Source organism: Neovison vison, chromosome 13, assembly GCF_020171115.1.
Source record: "Neovison vison isolate M4711 chromosome 13, ASM_NN_V1, whole genome shotgun sequence".
NCBI classification, from domain to species: domain Eukaryota; kingdom Metazoa; phylum Chordata; class Mammalia; order Carnivora; family Mustelidae; genus Neogale; species Neogale vison.
The window spans coordinates 82,002,257-82,027,470 of NC_058103.1; the positions used below are offsets into that span (position 1 = coordinate 82,002,257).

The following is a 25,214-nucleotide window of genomic DNA, read 5'->3' on the forward strand; positions in this document are numbered from 1 at the left end:
AAGTCACCAACCTCCTATTTTTCCCTGGAAGTAGTATATTTACATACTTTAAAAACTGCTGCCAATGGTCCAGCTTCCAATCAGCCTGCATCTAGGTGCAGACTGAGATCCTTCCTTTTGGGACACTGATGGTCTTGACACAACCTCAATTAGTGGGAGCCACTAAGAACAAAGGAAGCTGCTTAAGCCATCACAAAAGTTTGAGAGATAGCCAAGATCTAGGGCTGGAATAAATAATAAGTTTCTTCTATATGGATCTCTCCTTCTCCTGGTAGAGGTAGCAGCTTTATCTAATTCACTAACCAATGTAGAGTCAAAGAAATTGAAGAAGACAGGTTTCAAACCAAAAGACAATAAAACCCCAGAAACAGACCTTAATGAAAGAGAGATAAATGATTTACCTGATAAAGAATTCAAAATAGTGGTCATAAAGGTACTCACTGATATCGAAAGAATAATACATAAAGAATTTTAAGAAATATAAAAGATAAGAAAGGACCACAGAGTAATCACTGAACCAAAGAATACAGTAATTGAACTGAAAAATTCCACAAAAAGTTTCACGTACAGACTAAAACAGTAGAAACAAGGATAAAGCAACTTGAAGATAGGGCAGTGAAATTCCAACAATCAGAAAAGCAAAATAAAAACAGGATGAAAAGAATAAATATAGCATAAGGGACTTATGAGACATCATTGAGTGGACCCATATTTGTATGATAAAGATCCTGGGGTGGGGAGTGGGGTGGTGGAGAAAAGGCTGGAGGGAAGAAGCAGAAAGCTTATTTGAAGAAATAAGAAGCAGAAAGATTATTTGAAATTTTCCCTAACCTGGGGAGAGAAAGAGACAACCAAATCCAAGAAACCCAGAGTTCCAAATGAGATGAAATCAAAGACACACAACTGAGACACATTATAATTTATTTGTCAAAAGTTGAAGACAAGGAGAGAATGTTAAAGGTAGCAAGAATGAAGAAAGAAAACACACACACACACACACACACACACACGAGTTGTTACATACAGGGGTAACCACTATAAGACCATCAGAAATTTCAGTCAAAACTGCAGACCAGAAGGGAGTGCCAGGATATGTTCAAAGTATTGAAAGAAAAAAAAGTGAAATGATAGAAAATATATCCCTAAAAGAAATCCATCTTGGCTATACTTATATCAAACAAAATGGACTTTGAGACAAAGACTGCAGTAAGAGACAAGGATGTTCATTATATAATGATAAAAGGATCAAACAAACAAGAGTATAGGACATTTATAAATATTTATGCACCCAAATATATAAAGCCAATTTTAACAGACATAAAGGGAAAAATAAAGAGCAATACAATAATACAGGATTTCAATACCTCAGTTTCATCAATGGATAGATAATCCAGATATAAAATCAATAACAAAACACTGGATATAAACTACACATAGACCAGATGGATTTAACAGAACTTTATAAAACATTCTACCCAAAAGCAGCAGATTGCACATTCTTCTCAAGTGCACATAAAATGTTCTTCAGGTTGTATCATATGTTAGGTCACAAAATAAGTCTTAATAAATTTAAGATTGAAATCATATTAAGCATTTTTTTCTGACCACAGTAATATGAAACTAGAAATCAATTACAAGAAGATAACTGAAAAATTCACCAAAATGTAGAGATTACATAATATGCTACTGAACAACCAATGGGTCAAAGAAAAAGAATTTTTAAAAATCTTGTGACAAAAATGGAAATACTATATCCCAAAATTTAGGGCATGCATCAAAGACACTTCTAAGAGGGAAGTTCACAGTGATAAATGCCATTTTCAAGAAACATGAAAGATAAATGAACAATGTAACTTTATACTTCAAGGAACCAGGAAAAGAACAAACTAAACCCCAAGGTAGCAGAAAGAAAGAAACAACAAAGATGAGAGCAGAAATAAATGAAAAAGAGACTAACAGGACAATAGAAAAAAGCAATGAAATTATGAGTTGGTTTTCTAGGAAGGTAAAAAAAAAAAAAAAAAATCACAAAACCACTAACCAAGAAGGAAAAAGAGGACTTGAATAAAATACAATCAGAAATGAAAGCACTGCACAGCAAAGGAAACAGTCAAAAAAACAAAGAGGCAACCCACGGAATGGGAGAAGATATTTGCAAATGACAGTACAGACAAAAGGTTGATATCCAGGATCTATAATGAACTCCTCAAACTCAACACACACGAAACAGGCAAACACATCAAAAAATGGGCAGAAGACATGAACAGACACTTCTCCAATCAAGACATACAAATGGCTATCAGACACATGAAAAAATGCTCATCATCATTAGCCCTCAGGGAGATTCAAATTAAAACCACATTGAGATATCACCTTATACCAGTTAGAATGGCCAAAATTAACAAAACAGGAAACAACAAGTGTTGGAGAGGATGTGGAGAAAGGGGAACCCTCTTACACTGTTGGTGGGAATGCAAGTTGGTGCAGCCTCTTTGGAGAACAGTGTGGAGATTCCTCAAGAAATTAAAAATAGAGCTTCCCTATGACCCTGCAATTGCACTCCTGGGTATTTACCCCAAAGACACAGATGTCGTGAAAAGAAGGGCCATCTGTACCCCAATGTTTATAGCAGCAATGGCCACGGTCGCCAAACTATGGAAAGAACCAAGATGCCCTTCAACGGATGAATGGATAAGGAAGATGTGGTCCATATACACTATGGAGTATTATGCCTCCATCAGAAAGGATGAATACCCAACTTTTGTAGCAACATGGATGGGACTGGAAGAGATTATGCTGAGTGAAATAAGTCAAGCAGAGAGAGTCAATTATCATATGGTTTCACTTATTTGTGGAGCATAACAAATAGCATGGAGGACAAGGGGCGTTAGAGAGGAGAAGAGAATTTGGGTAAATTGGAAGGGGAGGTGAACCATGAGAGACTATGGACTCTGAAAAACAATCTGAGGGGTTTGAAGTGGCGGGGGGGTGGGAGGTTGGGGTACCAGGTGGTGGGTATTATAGAGGGCACGGCTTGCATGGAGCACTGGGTGTGGTGAAAAAATAATGAATACTGTTTTTCTGAAAATAAATAAATTGGAAAAAAATAATAATGAATATTGTTTTTCTGAAAATAAATAAATTGAAAAAAAAAAAAAAGAAATGAAAGACACATTACACCTGATACTACACAAATACAAGGATCATGAGAGACCACTATGAGCAATTACAGGCCAAAATGGACAACCTAGAAGAAATGAAGCAATTCTTAGAAATAACCAACCTACCAAAATTGAATCATAGACAGAAATTCTGAAAAGATCAGTAACGAAGGAAGGATAGTAAATCAATAATTAAAAACCTCCCAAAAAACAAAAGAGCAGGACCAGATGGCTTCACTGGTAAAAATTTTAGCTAACATTTAAAAAATACCAATCCTTCCTGAACTCTTCCAAAAAAAAAAAAGGAAACAATCCCAAACTCATTTTATAAGGTCATTCTTACCCTGATACCAAAGTTAACCAAGGACCACACAAGAAAACCATAGTCGATAAACCTAGATGTAAAAGTCTTCAACAGAATATTATCAAACTGAATTCTACAGTAAAGAATTTTATAATTCTTTACACATAATCCCAAGGTTAAGTGGGAATTATACCAGAGATGCAAGGATGGTTCAACATACACAAGTCAATGTGATACAGCCCATTCACCAAATGAAGAATAAAAAGCACATGATCATCTGAATCAATCCAAGAAGAGCATTTAACAAAAACATTTGACCCATTCATGATAAAAATCTCAGCAAACTGGGCATAGGGAAAATGTACCTCAACATAATAAAAGATATCTATGACAAGTCCACAGCTAATACCAAACTTAATAGTGAAAAGCTAAAAGGCAAGGATGCCCAATCTCCCTACTTTCTTGCAGCATTGTAATGGGAGTCATAGCCAGAGCAATAAAAAGAAGGCAACCAAACTGGGAAATAAGTGCATCTATTTGAAGATATGTAGATAGATACACATACATGCACCCTTAAGGTTCCACCAAAAACTGTTAGAATAAATTTAGTAAAGTGGCAGAATATATAATATCCAAAAATCAGTGATCTTTCTATAAACTAAAATAAGCTAGAAGAAAACTTCAAACAATTTCATTTACAATTGCATCAAAAATAATACCTAAGAATAAATTTCATGGAGATGAATAAATCCATGGAGATGAAATATCTGCACACTGAAAACTATGACACTGAAGAAAGAAAATGAAGACCAAATAAAAAGATAGTCAATGTTCATGGATTGTTAAAATGTCCATACTACCCAAAGAAAACTACAGATTCAATATGATCCCTTTAAAAATTCCAATGGCATTTTTCACAGACCTAAAGGAAACAGTCCTAAAATTGGCACAGAACTTTAAGAAGCCTCCAAAGAGCCAAAGCAATCTTAAGGAAAAAAAGAAAACTGAAGGCACCACACTTCCTGATTTTAAACTATATTACAAAGCTATGGTAATCAAAGCAGCATGGTAGCCACATAAAAAGGTCTCACACAGATCAATGGAATAAAATGCAGAACCCAGAATAAAACCCACATATACAGTTGCTAATAGGACAAAGAAGCCCCAAGTATACAATAGGGAAATGACAGTCTCTTCAAAAATGATACTGGGAAAAATGACAGTCACATTTAAGAGAACTGAACTGGACCCGTATCTTACACCATACGTAAAAAGCAATAATTCAAAACCAATTAAAGACTTGGACATAAAAGCTACAACCCTAAAACTTCTGGAAGTACACATAGGGGGTAAACTCCTTGCAGTTGGTCTTGGCAATGATTTCTTGTGAAGATTGTGAACAAAAGCAAAAACAAACAAGTGGGACTACTTCGAACTAAAAAGCTTCTGAACAGCAAAGGAACCCATCCACAACATGAAGAGGCAACCTATGGAATGGGAGAATGTTTTATAAATCATATATCTAATAAGCAGTTAATATTCAAAGTATATGAAGAACTCACCCAACTCCATAACAAATCATAATTAAAAACAGGCAGAGGAACTGAATAGACTTTTTTTTTCAAAGATGACATACAAAAGGGCCAATAGGTACATGAAAAGATGTTCAGCATTGCTCATTGTTTGAAGTTTTCTCCTAGCTTGTTCTTAGTTTATGGAAAGACCACTGATTATTCAGTATTATATATTCTGCCACTTTACTGAATTTATTAATTCTAATAGTTTTGGTGGAGCCTTAAGGGTGAATGTATGTGTATCTATCTATCTATCTTCAAATAGATGCACTTCTTTTTCCAATTTGGATGCCTTCTTTTTATTGCTCTGGCTATGACTTCCATTACAATGCTGCATAAAAGAAGTGCGATTGGGCATCCTTGCCTTTAGCTTTTCACTATTAAGTTTGGTATTAGCTGTGGACTTGTCATAAATGTCTTTTATTATGTTGAGGTACATTTTCCCTATGCCCAGTTTGCTGAGATTTTTATCATGAATGGGTCAAATGCTTTTGCTAATCAAGAGGGAAATGCAAATCCCCACAATAAGATACCACCTTACCTCTTAGAGTGGCTTTCACCAATAAAACAAGAGGTAAATATTGGTGAATTTTCAAAGAAAAGGGAACCCTTGTGCAGCCACTATAGAAAACACTACGGAGGTTCCTCCAGTGATTAAAAATGAAACTACCACTTCCTAGTACATATCTGAAGGAAAAGAAATCACCATGTTGGAGAAATATCTGTATCCCCATGTTCACTGCAGCATTGTTCATGAAAGCCAACACAAAGAATCAACCAATCATGGGTCCAAGAACAGATCTATATTGAAAATGTGGTCTATATACACAAGAAGGTATTTTCTTCAACCGCTAAATAGATAATCCTGCCATTTGCAACAATCTGCATGAGACGTGAGGGCATTATATTAAATGAAATAAGTCAGATAGAAAAAGACAAATACTGTATGGTTTCACTTATATATGGAATAAAAATAAATGGAACTCATAGATACAGAAAACAGATTAGGGATTGCCAGAGGTGGGATGGTGGGTGAAATGGGTGAATGTGGTTAAAAGGTACAAACTTCCAGCTATAAGATAATTAAGTTCTGGGGATACAACACATAACGTGTTGACTAAAGTTAATACTTTGAATATTTGAAAGTCTTCCTAAGAATAAATTTTAAAGTTTCTTACCACAAGAAAGTAACAATGTGAGGTGATGGAGGGTAACCAGCCTTGTTGTGGTGATCATTTTGTGATCATACATATACTGAGTCCCAGTATTGTACATTGGATACTAATACATTGTTATGTGCCACTTATAGCTCAAGAAAACCAAAGTGAACAAACAAATGCATTGTATAACATAGTAACCATCATAATCCATTACCGATAAACTTCTCATGGTTTTAAAAAATTGTTCAGGTCTAAATATATATGTGTGTGTGTGTGTGTGTGTGTGTGTGTACATCTGTGTATATGCGTGTGTGCATTTGTGTATATGTGTGTATATACATATTTATACATAGATCCTTTTGTATATATAAGTATTATACATGTATTACATGTAATTCAAGGAATCTTCATTAGTTGAAGCTCTTTGGTTTTAAGACACATTTGACTGCTTAGAGCCAAACAAGTTTATTGTAAGACCATAGGTTTGCTTCACACTCGGGAACCCAAAAGGGAGGAGAACCTCAGGAGCATAGGTCATATATCATTCAGTCATGATCCCAGCAGGAAACAAAAGGCATTCTCAAAAAGGCCTAATTAGATTCATTACAAAAAGGTCAGAGGCAGAGTAAAGAGAAACCAACGGGGCAAGATGAAGCCTTCCACACCACCCCCAAAGCCTTTAGGTGGTAACAGTGTCTTCCCAGTCGCTAGACAGGAGGGGACATTTCCTGAAACACTGTGAGATCTATAGCTACAGCTGGAAGAGAAGTATCATCCTGCAAGTTCTGTGACCTTGCAACAGAAAGGCAACTGCTGCCAATCCGCAGCCTAAGAGTGAGGAAGCGAGGAAATAAATACTCCAACCTTGCTTCCTGCATTTTGATCTCCTCATGAAACCGTACATTGTCCAACCCCCCCCTCCCCGAAGCCAGAGGGTGAAGGAGTCCCCTTGAATCAGATGATGGAGGGCTGCATCCTGGGAAACAAAGCAGGAAGATGAGTGAAGATGGATTCAAGAAGGGAAAAGTGAGTATTCTCCCTGTTGGCATTCTCTCCTCATACCACATTTCTGTAATGATGGGGAAGAATAGAGAAGCCATATGGAAGGAAGTCAGGTTGGCTTTTGAGCTTCTCCTACCCCATACAGGGGTAGATGGCCACTGTGTAGTTCTCAGGGTACAGATCACCTGGCCTAGGATCAGCCCTCGCTCCATCTCAACTGCAAATTCCGGACAGAGAATGTCTGGCCAGGCTTCAGTTAGGTATCCACTTCTCATTCAATCCCAGGTGACCGAGGGTATCAACGTGACTGCCAAAAAACTCAACCCAGATGATCCATAAAAATCTCAAAGAACCAGGGCAGCACACACATCTCCAAGGAGTCTGCAACTGAATCCTAAGGATGCATATTTAAAAGCAACATGCTCAACTTGTGAACGTGATCATCAAGTAACCGTGAGATCAAAAAAGAGAGAAAAAAAAAACAAAAAACGTCGGAAATAAGGGTTTACCTCTGCTCTGAGCCCTTCCATTAAAGCTGCCAAGAGTGATATCCACCCGATTAGGCCCTAATGGGCTGAACACATTAACCAATCTGAAAGGAACATTTTCATTTACCAACAGAACTCAGTGTTAAAAATGCACTTGGGTGCGTTTTCTGTTTATTTGCCTCAAACTCAGCCTCAGGCTCATTGAACGCCACTCAAAGAGGAGAGCACCTCAGAAATAGTTCAAGGCCCCAGTTCAACCTCAGAAAATGTATTGACAACTAAAACAAAAACAAAACACCCTCCAACAGAGAAGAAAAAGTATGACTGAAATGGTCTCCACTGTGAAAAACCGACTCTTCATATTACTGCCCCAAGATGTACTAGCAATAAAGATTACAGTAACCTGGTATCACATATGCGACAGACTGCCTCATTCCCCAATGTGTATATATTAAAATGGAACTTCATAAAAGAGCCAGAAGTTACACTTTCTGACAGATCAACTCTATTTGCAACAAGACAATCCAAAACCCCTAGCCCACGTCTCCTTGACTTGTCCTTAGCATAGAAATTGTGTGCTGCCTCTACCATGTGCATATTTTCCACCTGTAAAATTTAACTTCCTTAAGGTGAAATAGGATATCCTGAATTTATGCTTTAGAGTCAGACTTGGACTCAAATTCTGGATCTGCCACTTAATCGTGACTGACTTAGCCCAGGTCCTTGGGAAAGCAGAACCTTGGGGAAGGATTAAAGTGATAATATCTTCTGTGGGAGATACAAGACATATTGGTGAGGATGAAAAGGAAAGAAAGGAGTAAAGCGTGATGTGACGCCTTCCCACACTGGCTTCTACTCACAACAGGCTGTGAAAAGACAAAGCAAGATAAGCAGCAGGTGCATTCCCTCAGTACATACCCAGTGCTTCTTTAGAAAAGTTACATATTAAAAATGATAATTACAGTAGCCCGAGGAGGGAGGGAATTTAGGAATTCATGCTCCTCTTCCTCCCATCTTTCCTTTCCCATTGTCAAAACTCCTCCCATACCCACCCCCCAACCCCTGTACTTCTGGGTTGTCATCTAACTCCAGCTTGGTAGACCAGATCCTATGCACTGCAGTGTGTGTCTCATTTTATATTACTTTTCCATTGCTGTATGACAAATTACCACAACTTGGCTTCAAAAACACAGTTATCTCTGTTTCTGTGGGTCAAAGTTATCTCCGTCTCTGCGGCTCTTCTGTTCAGGGTGTTATAAGGCTGACATCCAGGTGTCAGCCAACTGCACCCTTATCTCAAGGCATGACTGGGGAAAGATTTGCTTCCATCCTCCTTTGGCTTGATGACAGAATTCATTTCTTTGTAGCCAGAGGACAGAGGTCTCTGTTTTCTTGCTAGCTGTTTGTGGGGGACTATTTCAGTTCCTAGAGACCACTCTTGGGTCTTTGCCAAGCTGTCCTCCTCACAGTGTGGCAGCCAGCTCCTTCGAGGTCAGCAGAAGCATCTGGTGCCCCATCTTCTCGTAAAGGACCCTACTGATGTTTTCCGAGGGAGGATGGATCACAGAACCGAATGAAAGTGTATGGGGGGTAAGGCTGGGAAAAGACGCCCAGAACCAGTGACTGATACCTGCCCTTTTATTAGATGCTTTATTTCCACCCCCCAGGACTGCCTTGCACATGCAGGCTGTTCTGGCGCTGTGTTCCTGTGGCAGCCACATAGGTAAGCCTTAATCTGCACCACTTACAGGTCATTAATTGTTCCTGTGCAAAATGAAAGTCCAAGAAAACAAACCACAGACTGTAAGCACCATGTAGTGATTTATGTAAGAGTGACGGGTCCTGTGAGTTGATACTGGACTCTTGGATGAGGCACCCCTGACCCTGATGTAGCTTTAAGTCACACTAGCTGGATGAAAAGGGGTCTGAGCACAGGACTCTCTAACACACTGCAAACAGATTTTTTTTTTTTTTTTTTTTGGTTTACTGCCAAGCTTTTGGGCTTTGTTACTATACTGATACCTCAAATTCAAACTTCAGTTTCTGAGAAAGGTAAGTCAACATCCTCAAAATGCCTGATGGGTCTATATGCAACTCTGGCCTCCAGTCTTCCCAAAAACAGACACCGCCGGCTCCAGCGATCAAATGCTGCTAAAGACAATTCCAGTGGCACCAAACAGCTGGCTGGCCCCCTACCCAGGACTGCCAGTGCCAGCTGGAGCAGTGCCTCATAGGAGGGAAACGTTCCCTCTCTCCTTTGTCTGACCCAGATAGGACTCCAGGGATATAGGGCTTTTTGTCTTTTAGGTTTGGTCTCAGAGTGGGATTGCGAGAAGTGAGCTTTAAGGAAACACCTTAAAAATTGTTTCTCTCACCACCTGTGAAGGAACCTCACCTGACTGATGGCTATCTCCCTAAGAATGATGCAGCAAGTCATGGGGCTTTGAATCTCTGTACCTTGCCATTGGTGTGTTACCAGAAATCCTCTCATTCCAAGTCTGACTGTGACAGTATCAACATGACAGGCATGCAGCCCTCATACCCACTAAGCCCTCAAGTGGGGCTGTTCCAGAAAACCTGCCATGGCAGGGGTTGGGGGGACCTGTTTGCCTGAACCTCAACAAGGTCATGCTCATCCTCTTCCTGAACCCCACGTCTGTGCTCAGGGCTTGAATTATTAGTCCCAACTCTGGCCAAAAACAAGCTTCCCTCCAGACGCAAAGGGCAGGAGATGGTAATTTCCATAGCCCAGCTGGCCTTGGTAAACTGTGAGCTTTAATTGGAGAACCCTGGGCCAGGACAAGCAACAATGTCTTCAGGATCACAGACTATTTTGACCAGTTTAATGGTGGTACCACACTGAGTCAAGATAAGCAGCATTTCAAGGTTCATATGAAGCAATTCTTATTTTTAAAATTAAAATGTATTTATCTACATAGATGAGCTTTGCTGAGAAGTTAGGTCTGTTATAGACCAGAACCACATGTTGTCATTTCATATTTTCTTATTTTTATCTTAGATATTTCTATTTACAGTAAACACTGTTGTAGATAAATAATGTACCTATATATTTGTTTCCAGAGTGGTTTTTTTCCCCAAGGGAGATACTCCCTCAACTTACATAAAGAAATACCAAGTGCCTATCACTATTTGGTTGTAAAGTGAATAGTCAAATTGGAGGGGGTATGGCTATCAAACTGCAAATACTAGGTTCACAAAATAAAAAGCATGTTCAAACAAACAAAAAAAAAGGACTCCTCTAATCAGATTAAACCCACACAGAGTAATTTCCTCTTGATTAACCCAAATTAGTGGGCTAGAATCAAATCATGGGAATGATACCCCATCATATTCACAGGTTCTGTCCATTCGTAAGAGGAAGGTATATACAGGGCATGTATATCACAGGCAGAATCTTGGGATCCTCTTAGAATTCTGCCTGCCACATCCAATTCCAAAAGTGGAAGAGCAGCCAGGGGTTGCTGGGGCACCAAAGAGAGAAAGGAGGAAGCCAGAAGACACGAAGAACACGTACATTGTTTCTGTCTCAATACACTGACTTTAGTCAATTTTCACTAGTATTTTCTCCATGTGAAAAGTAGAAAAACTAAAGCTAAGAACTTGTACTTTTGGTGGGAAAAAGAGTTAAGTCAGGGTGCCTATTATAAGCTATCACTTATTCTTATTTTCTCTATGTTGTGCATGCTCTCCACAAACTGTCCACTGGACAAACCAGGGAGTCGGTCTTCAAAGCCTCATTTTCCAGCTGAGGCTATCCATCTTGTTATCCCCTCTAGACCCTATACCATACTTAGAACAGTGACTCACATAAAAGTATATTTTAATGGTGGCTATTAGCTTAAGAGTTGTATAAAGAGTTGTAGGTCACTTTTAGCTAATCATACTTTTATATTTATATCAAATTTAAGCTGTATGGACCAAATAATCCCCATGCCTGCCCAAAAATTAAAAATATAAGTTAGGAAAACAGTGTGGAGATTCCTCAAAAACTTAAAGATAGAGCTATGACCCAGAAATTGCACCACTGGGTATTTACCCCAAAGATACAAATGTAGTGAAAAGAAGGGGCACCTGCACCCCAATGTTCATAGCAGCAATGTCCACAATAGCCAAACTGTGGAAGGAACAGAGATTCTCTTCAATAGACGAAAGGATAAAGATGTGGTCCATACACACAAAATAGATAATCATGTCAAAAAATGGGCAGAAGATGTGAACAGACACTTCTCCATGAACACATACAAATGGCTATCAGACACATGAAAAAAATGTTCATCATCACTAGCCATCAGGGAGATTCAAATCAAAACCACACTGAGATACCACCTTACACCAGTAAGAATGGCCAAAATAAACAATACAGTAAACAATGTGTGTTGGAAAAGATGTGGAGAAAGGGGAACCCCCTTACACTGTTGGTGGGAATGCAAGTTGGTGCAGCCTCTTTGGAGAACAGTGTGGAGATTCCTTAAGAAATTAAAAATAGAGCTTCCCTATAACCCTGCAATTGCACTATTGGGTATTTATCCCCAAAGATACAGATGTAGTGAAAAGAAGGGCCATCCATCTGTACCCCCAATGCTCATAGCAGCAATGGCCACGGTCGCCAAACTGTGGGAAGAACCAAAATGCCCTTCAACAGATGAATGGATAAGGAAGATATGGTCCATATACACTATGGGGTATTATGCCTCCATCAGAAAGGATGAATACCCCACTTTTGTATCAACATGGTCGGGACTGGAAGAGATTATGCTGAGTGAAATAAGTCAAGCAGAGAGAGTCAATTATCATATGGTTTCACTTATTTGTGGAGCATAACAAATAGCATGGAGGACAAGGGGCGTTAGAGAGGAGAAGAGAATTTGGGTAAATTGGAAGGGGAGGTGAACCATGAGAGACTATGGACTCTGAAAAACAATCTGAGGGTTTTGAAGGGGCAGGGGGTGGGAAGATGGGTGAGCTGGTGGTGGGTATTATGGAGGGCACGTACCACATGGAACACTGCCTGTGGTGCATAAACAATGAATTCTGGTACACTGAAAAGAAATTTAAAAACTTAAAAATTTAAAAAAAAAAGATGTGGTCCATATAGAAATGGAACACTACTCAGCCATTGGAAAGGATGAATACCCAACTTTTGCATCAACATGGATGGGACTGGAGGAGATTATGCTGAGTGAAGTAAGTCAAGCAGAAAAAGTCAATTCTCATAATAGTTTCACTTACTTGTGGATGATAAGGAATAACATGGAATATATTAGAAGGAAAGGAAAAGTGAAGGGGGGTGCAGAATCAGAGTGGGAGACAAACCACAAGAGACTGTGGACTCCCAAGAAACTGAAAGTTTTGGAGGGGAGAGTGTTGGGGGATTGGGTGAGCCTGGTAATGGGTATTAAGGAGGGCATGTATTACATGGAGCACTGGGTATTATACATAAACAATGAATCTTGGAACACTACATCAAAAACTAATAGTGTATTATACAGTTACTAACATAACACAATAACAAAATTAAAATTTATAAGAGATATAAATTAGGCAAACAACAATCTTCTTTAAAAGTATTAAGGAGGGCACATATTGTACCAGGTGTGGTGCATAAACAATGACTCCTGGGGGGCACCTGGGTGGCTCAGTGGGTTAAAGCCACTGCCTTCGGCTCAGGTCATGATCCCAGGACCTTGGGATGGAACCCCATATCGGGCTCTCTGCTCACCGGGAAGCCTGCTTCCTCCTCTCTCTCTGCCTGCCTCTCTGCCTACTTGTGATTTCTGTCTGTCAAATAAATAAATAAAATCTTTTAAAAAAAATGACTCTTGGAACACTGAAAAAATTAAATTTGAAAAATCTTTGACTGCTTGTGTTACTATTTTAAGTATTAAACGTCAATGAAGAAAATAAAATCTTAACTTCACTGATTGTGTGTGTGTGTGTGTGTGTGTGTGTGTAGATCTACAAAATGCATACTAATTTTAAGTGTAGAGCTCCAGGCAGGAAAGCCTTGTGTTCTTCCCCTTGATCCTATCAGAACTTCAGAACAGACTACTTGCAGTACTACTTTCAAGATAATTAATAACATATATCTCCCAAAAATGCAAATTCAGAATTGGCAATTTATCTTTTTTTCTTTTTAATTATAGAGCTGCTATTATCCCCACCCATCCACAGCTCCAGTCAGGGATTTTTTTTTTTTTTAACCAGTTCAGCTTCCTTATATCCCTCCTTTCCTTCCTTTCCTCTCCTAGCCTTTGCCACTGCACAAAAATAAAAGCAAAACAAAACACTAAAAATGACCAGATTAGAGGAATCTGAGATACAATGGCCAACTGCACTTTAGCAATATTCCTTCCAGAGAGAGAATTACCACAGTCTGGTGCCCCTTAGTCCTTTTTAAGTGAAAGTATCAAGTCTCCAAACAGAATATACACAAGATAAAACCTATGGAAATTTCAACTCTAACAGTCAGTTTGGGTGAAATCATGCATTGATAACAATCTCAGTGTCCTAAAACAGCAGAGGTTTACTTATCCCTCACTCTGTATTTTCATCATGTGTCAGCTGTGTATCTGCATCATGGATCTTTGTGTTGAGGCCCAGACTGACACAACAACCCCTAACTAGAGTATTTCTCATCTTAGGACACAGTGAAAAAGGGGGCCGAGGCTCAGTCAGTTTAGCATTCGACTCTTGATCTCAGCTCAGGTCTTGATCTCAGGGTCCTGAGTTCAAGCCCCACATTGGGCTCCATGCTGGGCGTGTAGCTACTTAAAATGGACTGGGGGCATTGGGGGGTGGCCAAGTACTAGACTATGCAATGGTTTTTAAACCTTCTGTTCAGGAGTGACACCCATCCTTTTACTCATTGGCCATTTTGCTTCATGCAATGCATATAGTGGGGACGGATACCAAAGGAGTGGGTGGGGATACTTCCCTATAGGCAAGCAGTAATGTTCTGAACAACAGAAATGGTCATGGATAATCCATATTAATGCTGTAAGGTAAATTACTCCATCGCACTCAAAGTAAAGTAACATAACATTTCTTTGTATATCACCAATGAAACAACTCCCCCAGGTAAATGATTTTGGACCTTCCACCAATTCTGGTACACGGAATCCTTGAGCAAGGCCCATGTGTATTTGGATAAAGGCCTGGATGATGGAAGCCATAGCCCAACAGCACAAGGTGACACTTCCAGCAACAATAGCAGTGTAACAACCATGGGATAAGACCACTCTTTCTAGCCCAATTGATTCATCTAGGGTCTTGCATACCCGGCTGGTCATTGTGTGTCCAGTGTGATCCATTCAAAGTCAGACAATTCTGTTGACAAGTGTAGTCTATGGTAATATCGCCCTATACATAGGGGATATTAACACTCACAAAACACTTCCTACACAGCTTACAGATACATGGCGGCCAAACATTTAGATTCAGCCACCTCTAAGGTGCCCTTTTCAGGTTAGGCTCAAATCTACTCTTGGAACCTGGTAGTGTGATAGTCTGATCCTTTCCCAAGTCTGAGGAGCTCAGTATCACAGAAAGAGAGGGAATCTTCTTCAACCTTGTAGCATTACTCCTTTCTGTCTTGGAATAATACCTCTTAATTTTCCATCAGCCTTATGGTAGTTGCTGTGGTATACCACAGAAATCCCCCTTCAGGACTAAGGCATACATCCCCCCAGCCACAAGGGGCACTGGCTGTTGATGGCTCACAGCAGTGTCCCTATCCAGATATTGCCCTTGACTGAAGGAAGCTGCACACATTACTTTTCCACCTCAGGGACAACCCACAATGATGTGCTGGTACAAAAGACTGGCCCCCTATCTAAATTGGAAAATTGCTGAAGGGCCTAGTTTTAGAGTTCCTCACCATACTGGCTAAAATGGCTATTACAACTACATTGCAGTTTAGCTTATCCCTTGGCCCAATTTTGCGTCCATGGCCCCCTCAAAATGTATTCACCTAGACAGCACACACAAATAGACATGCTGGATGAAAATATCAGTGTCTGAGTGTTTCCTAGGGAACCTGATGATTAACAGTTGGTACTGGAGATGATCCTACAAAGCAGACTCTCATGGATTTTGGAGCTCTATCACTAACCAGCTGGTAAAGAGGAGCCCTTATTGGTAGGTAGCAAGAGGAGTGTAAACAGTTCCTGACTTGTTATAGTGGTGTAATTGTCAAAAATTTTTATGAGTGATGAAATGGAATGGATTATCAGCAGAAGGGAATGCACTATCAGATGAACATAGGAGGCATTTGAGAGGTACAGGAGAGGTAGTCATTATAAGGTTATGGAATCTGTTGATGGTTGCTGGATGCATGCAAAGCACTGAAGAAAGCAATGAATTGGATCATTAATCACCAACTTAAGGCAAAATATGAAAACCAGACGCCCTCCCTCATAACATAAGGAGACTTAACTCCTACAGGAATAGAGCAGGAAAAAAAACTAAGGCTTAGATCTAGGTCTTACTTATAACAAGAAAATGGAAAAGTTCCAAAAGAGGTTGAATTCTCGACATCAGCAAGTCTACTATGAATAAGAAAGTAAATCCTAAAAGTTCTCATCACAAGAAAAAACAATATGTAACCATGTGTGATGATGGATTATTAAACATATTGGGGTGATCGTTTCATAATATATACATGTATCAAATCATTGTGTACACCTAAATTCATGTAATATTATATGTCAACTCTAATTCATTAAAACTAGAAAGAAAGAAAAAGAAAGAAAGAAAGAAGTCAAGTCTTTACCTTAAAATCAGCATTCTGATTAAGAGTCAACCCCAAGGCATGTAAAAATATGGATCAAGGCATTCAAAATCTTGAATCCCCTGATTCATCTAAAATTCATCCACTCCTCCCATGCTAAAGAACCTCATCCCTGAGGAGTCTAAAGAATCTAGAGTTGTGGAAAGGAAACACAAATTCTCTAAATAGAAACTAGGATAGTAAATGAGGCCACTCCAACTTTCATTCTGTGGTTCCTAAGCCCATGGGTTCTATGTTTTGGCCCATTGCCTGACATAATGCCAAGTAATGGTCATTGATTCAGAATAGATCTCAGAGTCTAGAAAATGGCACTTCATCTTCACCAGGTACCTCCATGCTGAACTAACTTCAAAGGCGGTTTCATTCAAACCACCAGCTCCTGAGTGGTAGCTCAGAAGTGGTAGCTCAGACTCCTAGTCATAAGCTCATGGCTACACCTTATTTGCTGTTAAGAGTGTCTCTTGGGGAAATTATCATCAAACACTCTGTTCTCAGATTTCATTGCTGATTGAGGCCCTGAGAAGAAGAAAGAAAACATACCTGGAATATGTACCAATTCTAGCCACAATGAAATCACTGCTCCTTCCATAGAAGAAAGGATCCAGTATTATCCTCAATACCAAGTAACTAGTTGATCCCTCAACAGAGGAAACTAGATCAGGGGCTTAGCACTGGTCTTCATTGCTGGCAGGGTGGGCATTTGGTGGTAGCAGAAGGTAGATTAGTCTTGGCAAGCAGGAACTCATGCTATGGGGACCACATCGCCTCCATCCCTGCTATCATGGCTACTTTTACAAGTGCCCAGGCACATGGGTGGTCACTGACAGAAGCTGTCTAACACTAGTCAAGACATTCTGTGTAGTCAGTTATTCAGTACCAACCTTCTGTGCTTCACATATTCTGGTAGATGCCAACATGTTATATAAAGACCTTCACATTTCATGCCAACAACCCCCTGCCTCTTCCTCAGACAACTTTTCTCTAATCTTCTAATCTTTCTCATTCCAGGCCCACCAAATAACCAACCAAGTCATCTTCACTTCCCATGGATTAGGGCCTGGGTCCCCTTCAGTTAAGCCATCTAGAGCATCAGAAGTACCAAACAATGGTGAGGGTTTTCTAGAAAGGGATTGGAAGAGGGAGATGATGAGTATCAGTTGTGTTGTCAAGATCAGTTACAGCAACAGGAGCTAGAGGTATATCCCCCTGATTTTCTTTTTGTAAGTTTCCCCAGGAAAAGAAACTACCCAGGATCCTAGAGGACATCTTCACAGGTGGTATAAACTTACTATATAGAACAAGTGGACACTAAAAATGGATCCTAATGGATCAAGACCAAGGCACTCATTTCCCCAGCCACTGGAAATATGTCTGCTACTACAGATGCACAACTGTGTTCTGCATGGGGAACTGCCCTCAGCTAAAAGAATCTGCTTTGACCAAGGTTCCTCTCCTTCCCCAGCTGATCCATATGGAGGCACAAAGGTCTGGTCTCTTTGCCAGTTTGGTACTTCTCTGAAAGGTCATCCCAGCTGCACAGCAACATGTGTTAATGATTGAGAACTGCAACCACATCACCGTTAAACTTCTCCCTCTGAAAATTCTGCTTTTCTCCACTCCTTAGCAAGTGCCAGGGAATTCCCCAGTAGATGATCTTTTGTACCTAAATGTCAGAGTCAGACTCTGTGTCCTCACAGCTCTCTACTCATGACAGTTCTAGGGCTCCAACAGAGGCCTCTCAAGACAGTCTCCTTCTCATCTGTACCTTTCTTTTCTTGACACACAAAATGGCAGATTTCTGGAAGCCAAAGCTACACATCTCAGGTGAGTTACAGAATGGTAAACTGTACCCATACCCATTCCTGCTAGGGCAAAGAAAATATTCGTATTGTCCAGTATTAGTGTTGTTCTACAGGGTCCCAGAGAGCCTCTCTGGCTATTTCAAGAAAGAGAGCATTCTACCTCAGCAACAACAAAAAATTTAAAAAATTTTAAAATTTTAAAAAACACTTAGATATATCCAAGAAACTGGCAACTGGCCAAAAGAAACATGAAGAATATAACCAAGCTGGTTCAGGTACTGAGGAGTTTTATAATGACAGCATCCTAGCTGTCAGCCAAGTGGTCCAATGGAAACACTATGAATTGGGACTGGCCACAGTGTCTGTGAAAAGCCAGAAGTCACTGATGTATACAAAGGTGTACAGGCTGGACTAAATGGCTTCATGCTGAAGAGGAGGAAAATAATGGAAATTTCCTTGGAATTAATTCAACAACAAAAATGAACAGATTTTCTATCAGTTTGTTGGAACGATTCGGACTCGGCTTTTCTAGATGCTAACAATAGTGCCTATCCCCTTCACGTTACCAAGCTGACTGTGGAAGTATCAAACTGTAGGAAATAAACCGGGAAAGAAGGAAAGAAATCTTACTTTTTTTTTTTAAATCCTTTCCTTTTCCACACATTGAAGAAATGATAGTAATCTCCTTTTAACTTTGCTATGAGACAGACAAATATTTTCTGGTAATTATAACTTCCAAGGCATGTCCTCTGACATTCTTTTACAGAATAAATGTCCACAAGGGCAGACTAGTGGCAAGGGGATAAATTTAAGTTCCAGTCTCTGGAGAGTCAGGCTTGTGGCTCTTTTGGGTACAGTGACATTGCCAACTAGTGCATCTCTACATATATATTTACATATTTTTATGTATCCATAGAGAACTTCCTTACAGGTACAGATGATGATCTTTACATCTACCTACTCTCATGTAGCTATCGCCTAGGTCAAATTAGAAAAGGTTCCTATCACCCCAAAAGTTCCCTCATGCCTCTTTCCAGTCAACACACAACTCCCATCTACTGAAGGTAACAATTTGTATTGCCCCCCCACCATCCCAGACTAAATATCAATGCCTCTTTTAAAGAAAAATTCAAGTCCCAAAAAATGGTTCCAAAGATGTGGGTTCTCTTTATCATAGATGAGGAGAAAGATAGGGCTGGAGAACAAAGACTTAGTATCTTCCTAGGAAAGGGAATCGAGGGAAAGTTGCCATTCCTTCTTTCTGTGTCTATGGCAGCAAGAAACACAAACCAAATTTAGTTATTCAGTGATACCATTACATTAAATTTTCAAATTATCTTGCTATATTATATCTCTTTTCTGCATCACATGGACAAAGAGAAATATATCCACAGATATGAACAGTGGATCAGGAAAATCCAAAAGAGAAACCTGAGCTTCCTAAAAGAAATAAATAGGTCAACAACAGCCAAACTCTGTGGGCTAGTTGAGGGCCCAAACACCACCATGTAAACTAAATTAATTGCCCCAACTTTAAGCTTACTTTCTGAGTAATTAACGAGAGTTACTGCTGTAAGGGCAGAACAAAGAAAACTTAACCTTTAAAAAAAGGGCTGTAGGTTACAAAATGTAATAAATTAGAGTGTGAACATGTAACTAATCAGTCCCCAGTGCATTGGGAAAGGAGGGAGAGCAGGGAAAGGAGGGGGAAACAGGATACATTATTTCTCATTTTCATCCCCCAAAGATACAAGACACCCCTCATCCCATCTCCTAATAGAGATGTGCCCTGGTATATCACTGGAAACCCAATGCTTATCTGTGTCTCTTACTCTGAAACTGTCCAAATTGTTCTCCTTCTTCAAACCTCAGAGGTAGACGATTAGGAAGAATATGGTTTTCTACCCAAATGGAAAAGATAAACACCTTGATAATAAGTCCCATGTTTTTCCTTTCTGTTTCTAAACTAGGAAATTGTCTTCAGAGTTAACGTGGTTTTCAGCCCAGGCTTCAGTTGCTTGCCTTTTATATCCTCCTTCTAGACTCTGGAATATTTTTCACAAGGAGAATGGGAACTATTACATGTTCCTTATACATTTCATCTTTTTGTTATAAGCTGGGTCCTCTAAGAAGCCAACTCTGACGGACTTAACCCCACAGGTAAACACAGATAGAAGGTAGGGCAAGGAAGCCGGAGTGGGCAGAAGTCAAGCTACAACACAAGCCCAACAGAGAGCAAGGGAAAAAGATTTATTGTAAGGAAATGACTCACAAGATTTCAGAGGCCTGGTAAATCCGAAATCTGCAGAGCGGAGTCCCAGGGAAGAGATGCAGTTCGACTCCAAAGGCAGTTTGCGGGTAGAATGCGCTCTTCTTCCGGGAAGCTCAGTCTTTGGCTCTGCAGGCCTTCAGGTGGTTGTTTTATACCCACCCACGTAATGAAGGACAATTAGCTTCACTGAACTCAGTCTCTTGATTTAAATGTTAATCTAACAAATACCTTCAAAGAAACATCTAGAATCAAGTGTGACCAAATATCTGGATATAGTGGTCTAGCCAAGTTGACAAATACATTTAACCATCACACCACCCCCAGAAAAGCACGATCTGGGGGAAAGACGATTTTCTACATCTGAGGCTCTCTGAAGGGACTCCCAGGTGAAAACTGTCTGCAGATGACATTCCCTGCAGCCGCGGCAGTGAATCTTCCCAGAGTAGAATCTGAGCAGAGCCTTTCTGGGTTCATCACAACGATGCGATTAATTACATGTATTCAACAATTAAATTTAGTGTTAAAAAGTTTATTCAGTATGATGTTTCAAAGCAAAGGCTGATAAATATGTATTAAGATATAAATTGGAAGGGGAGGTGAACCATGAGAGACTATGGACTCTGAAAAACAGTCTGAGGGGTTTGAAGTGGCGGGGGGGGTGGGAGGTTGGGGTACCAGGTGGTGGGTATTATAGAGGGCACGGCTTGCATGGAGCACTGGGTGTGGTGAAAAAATAATGAATACTGTTTTTCTGAAAATAAATAAATTGGAAAAAAAAAGATATAGACATAAAGGACACATAAACACCCTTTTTGTTTGAAAGAAATGATTAAGAAAGAGTGTTTGAAATACCTGAAATTATTGTTTGCATATGTGACAAACCAAACAGAGTCTGTGCTGTTTTTACCACATAGAATAGTTACCTCCTCTTATATAGTGAGCCTCTTGGCTCTTGGTTGCTTGTATCTCTAATCCCTTTCAGGGCCAGATGCAGTGACCTCTTAAGGTGTCTGGGATGAAGAAGGGGGAAACAGCTTCGAGAAACTTATCCTGTGACTTAAGCAATTATTTGATATTTCCTGGAATCAACTAGTAAGTATTATTTAAAGATAATGTCAGTGATGAAGTTTTAGAATATAAGTGAAGTCCGGAGCTGATGACCAAGAAAGAATTCTTAAGACACACTGGGACGAAAAGGTGATTTTCTTAAAGCACGTGGGCAGAAAGACTTGCAGCCCTGTGATCCCAAGGAATGGCTGATTATATTCTCGGGAGCTGTGGAGGTGAGAACAAAGGAGGTGTCCAGAAGGACTGTCATACAGTAAAGAAAATTCTCAGGGGCGCCTGGGTGGCTCAGTGGGTTAAGCCTCTGCTTTGGCTCAGGTCATGATCCCAGAGTCCTGGGATGGAGCCCCACATTGGGCTCTGCTCAGCGGGGAGCCTGCTTCCCCCTGCCCCCGACCCTCTGCCTGCATCTCTACCTACTTGTGATCTCTTTCTGTCAAATACGTAAATAAAATATTAAAAAAAAAAAAAAAATACTCTCAGGATAATGGAGGCCTGGTTATTGTCAAGCCAAGCTATTTTTTTGGTTTGTTTGTTTTGTTTTATTTTTTCTCTAATGAGGTACCAACATGAAGATAGTTGGGGAGTTTTCTGGTAGAATGTCATACTCCTCCTGTCACACGTCCTAGTCAATAGGCTTTAGGTTTAGAAGAAATTCAACTTTATTTACATTTCCTTCCACCTCAGCCTCCCTCAATTTTATGGAGGGGAGGTTGATGTTAAGGGCTTCAGGAACTGAGTTATGGGTCTCTGGAAATTAGATTATTGATAAGAAAGCTTCTTCTTTGTAAATCACTAGGACATTTGTAAACTGAGGGAGACTCTTATCTTGCAGGATTGTGATCTCTGCAAGTTAACTATTTGTTTTCCCTTTAGGGCAGCCGGGAGTGCCTGTCACATATATCCCATGGAGGGAGGAGGGAGGGTTGCAGGATGTCAGCTTCTGCTTTGCACTTAGCTTGCCTTCTACTCCCTCATCATCAGGACTCAGCACAGAAACACAAATCCACAGAAGAGCCCAGCTGCCTCTTCCCTCAGTTTGTGTGTCTCTCCAGCTTCTAGTAGCCATTCTATGAGACATGAGCGACCATCACGCCAGGAACAGGTGGATAAAGAACCATTAAAGCAAATCCCTTAGGATGGCCCACTTGGGAGGGGCCTCACCATTTTCTTTATCTAATGAACTCACTCCTTGGAAGGATTCCAGCCTCAACTAATAAAATTTACATGGGAGTGATTCCCCTCACTCTTCCGCCACAGTGATTGGCTCAGGAATGGACATGAAAGAAATAATGAAATATTTACTGAAGTTTCTGGGAAACGGGGAGGGAGAATCCGTGTGCGGAAGGTGAATTTTTTGCAGCCACACTGAGGATGAGATGGGATGACAGAGAAGAGCACTGCTGGCAGCAACTGATCCTCTGAATTAAAGACGACTTAAAGTTAATCCCACTTCTGGGCTTTTCAGTTACGTGACTTGGCAAATTTTCTTGTTTGTGCTTTTATGAACTACATTATTCATACAAAGAAGAACCTAAAATATATGTGAGGTTTGGGGCGCCTGGGTGACTCAGTGGGTTAGGCCGCTGCCTTCAGCTCAGGTCATGATCTCAGGGTCCTGGGATCGAGTCCTGCATTGGGCTCTCTGCTCAGCAGGGAGCCTGCTTCCTCCTCTCTCTTTGCCTGCCTCTCCATCTACTTGTGATTTTTCTCTGTCAAATAAATAAATAAAATCTTTAAAAAAAATACATATACATATATATATATATATATATGAGGTTTAATCAATTATAGCCTCTTCCCTAGATGCCAGAGAAACAGGGTGGGGGGAGCTGGTTGGGGAAGCTGGTTGGGGGTGCTGGTTGGGGGTGCTGCATAGGAAGTGCCCTGCAGAGGAGGAGCAGGGGTTTGCTAAGGCCACACTCACTTGCAGGTGCCCACAGCCTGGAGCAGGGACTTCAGCCTCTCTCACAATCAGGGCATGGTCACATGCACGGAAAGTGCTACTGTTGGGAAAGGGCTGCAAGCGCGGTGTTTAATGGCCACAGGGCCTCTACAAGCTCGCGGAGGACACAACCACAGCCCCATAAGCAACCTGGAGCTTCTCCTCACACAGGCGGTAGAAAGACTTGGAGTCCGGGGTGACCTGGTCTCACTGAAGAAATCTTTGGACCTGAATTGCCTACTGTCTGAAGGTCTGGTGAAAACAAGAAACTGAGAAGTAGAAATTGCTGAGACAAGAAGGAAAATTCGAGAAGATCCAGACGGGGCAAAGTGAGAGGACTATGAAGTTTCTGAGAAGCTGCCACCTGGAGGTGGGGTGAAGAACAAGTTCAAATGGGAACTAAACCCTGAAACAGCCACCAACTATTTCTTCAAAAACAAAATAAGATAAAAGGGGTGCCTGGGTAGCTCAGTCGTTAAGCATCTGCCTTTGGCTCAGGTCATGATCCCACGGTCCTGGGATCAATCCTCACATAAGGCTCCCTGCTCAGCAAGAAGCCTCCTCCCTCTCCCACTACCCCTGCTTTTGTTCCCTCTTTTGCTCTCTCTCTATCTATCAAATAAATAAATAAATAAAATCTTTTTTAAAAATCAAATAAAAACAAGAGAGGGAGACAAACCACGAGAGACTCTTAACTCTAAGAAACAAACTGAAGGGGGCACCTGGGTGGCACAGTGGGTTAAAGCCTCTGCCGTCAGCTCAGGTCATAATCTCAGGGTCCTGGGATCAAGCCCTGAATCAGGCTCTCTGCTCGGCAGGGAGCCTGCTTTTGCCTGCCTCTCTACCTACTTGTGATCTCTCTCTCTCTCTGTCAAATAAATAAACAAAATCTTTTTTAAAAATTTAAAAAAAAAAACAACTAAGCGTTGCTGGAGGGGAGGTAGATGGGAGCGTAGAGTAATTGGGGGTTGGGCATTAAGGAGGGCACGTGTTGTAATGAGCGCTGGGTGTTCATATGTAAGTGCTGAATCACTAAATTCTACCCCTGAAACTAATAATACACTCTATGTTAACTAAACTGAATTTAAAACATTTTTTTGTTAACAAATCGGTGTTGTGGTCACCCCACATGCATTAAAATCACCAGAAGAGCCCATTACACAGTGGGCAACAGTAAATGGACTGGACACTGTGAGGATACCTATGTCTGTGGTGAACCTTGAGAGCCCCAACACCAAAAGCTACAAGCATGGGTTAGCCCAGCAAGCTGCCAAGGGAATGGCCCCCACCACCTCTGAGACCATCTGAACTCACTCTCCCTCGAAAGCAGAATGGCAGAATCAGTGGAGCAATGAGCAAAGATGGGCCAGGACCCTGGTACCACTCCCAGCTCTGACCAAATAATGAAATTTTAGAGAGCATATGGGGACAGGGGCCTAAGCTGCACGTTCACTTTGTATCCTCCGTATCTCCCACCTCAGTCTTTGCCCGTTATCACATGGGACCTTGCTGGAACAGTCCTGCTCCAAGAGTATCAGGCAATTGGTTTGATTAGCTAAATATCAGCAGATGGAAACTGTCTAGATCCTGTTTAGGTTCTTCCTTCCCTGGAACACTTTGGAGCAAATGGAA

The 25,214-nt window shown here is 40.6% G+C and overlaps 1 pseudogene; it reads left to right on the forward strand.

Annotated features, from left to right (window-relative positions):
* Positions 1-17,812: 17,812 nt before the first annotated feature.
* Positions 17,813-24,890, forward strand: LOC122894573 (annotated as a pseudogene).
* Positions 24,891-25,214: the final 324 nt, after the last annotated feature.